At 57.5% G+C, this 605-nt stretch overlaps 1 long non-coding RNA gene across 1 annotated transcript; it reads right to left on the bottom strand.

Annotated features, from left to right (window-relative positions):
* Window positions 1-6: 6 nt before the first annotated feature.
* LOC104916985 lies at window positions 7-599 on the bottom strand. Its single transcript, XR_004162496.1, has 3 exons — window positions 426-599; window positions 266-366; window positions 7-223 (listed from the first exon to the last, which is right to left on the bottom strand). It is a non-coding gene; the product is annotated as an uncharacterized LOC104916985 (long non-coding RNA).
* Window positions 600-605: the final 6 nt, after the last annotated feature.

Raw genomic sequence — 605 nt, 5'->3', positions numbered from 1 at the left:
TCCAGATGACCCCATAACCTTCCCTGGGTTGCACTGACCCCATTGGGGTGACCCCATAACCTTCCCCTGGTCAGGGTGACCCCACGGTCCGGATGACCCCATAACCTTCCCCTGGTCTGGGTGACCCCATTGGGATGACCCCATAATCCAGATGACCCCATAACCTTCCCCTGGTCTGGGTGACCCCATTGTGATGACCCCATAATCCAGATGACCCCATAACCTTCCCTGGGTTGCACTGACCCCATTGGGGTGACCCCATAACCTTCCCCTGGTCTGGGTGACCCCATTGGGATGACCCCATAATCCAGATGACCTCATAACCTTCCCTGGGTTGCACTGACCCCATTGGGGTGACCCCATAACCTTCCCCTGGTCGGGGTGACCCCATTGGGGTGACCCCATAATCCAGATGACCCCATAACCTTCCCCTGGTCGGGGTGACCCTGTGGTCCAGATGACCCCATAACCTTCCCCTGGTCTGGGTGACCCCATTGGGATGACCCCATAATCCAGATGACCCCATAACCTTCCCCTGGTTGGGGTGACCCCATTGTGATGACCCCATAATCCAGATGACCCCATAACCTTCCCTGGGTTGCACT

The sequence above is a fragment of the Meleagris gallopavo genome, unplaced genomic scaffold, assembly GCF_000146605.3.
Source record: "Meleagris gallopavo isolate NT-WF06-2002-E0010 breed Aviagen turkey brand Nicholas breeding stock unplaced genomic scaffold, Turkey_5.1 ChrUn_random_7180001952614, whole genome shotgun sequence".
Lineage (NCBI taxonomy): Eukaryota > Metazoa > Chordata > Aves > Galliformes > Phasianidae > Meleagris > Meleagris gallopavo.
The sequence above is the reverse complement of the archived record's forward strand: the minus strand, read 5'-3'. Positions and strand labels throughout refer to the sequence as shown.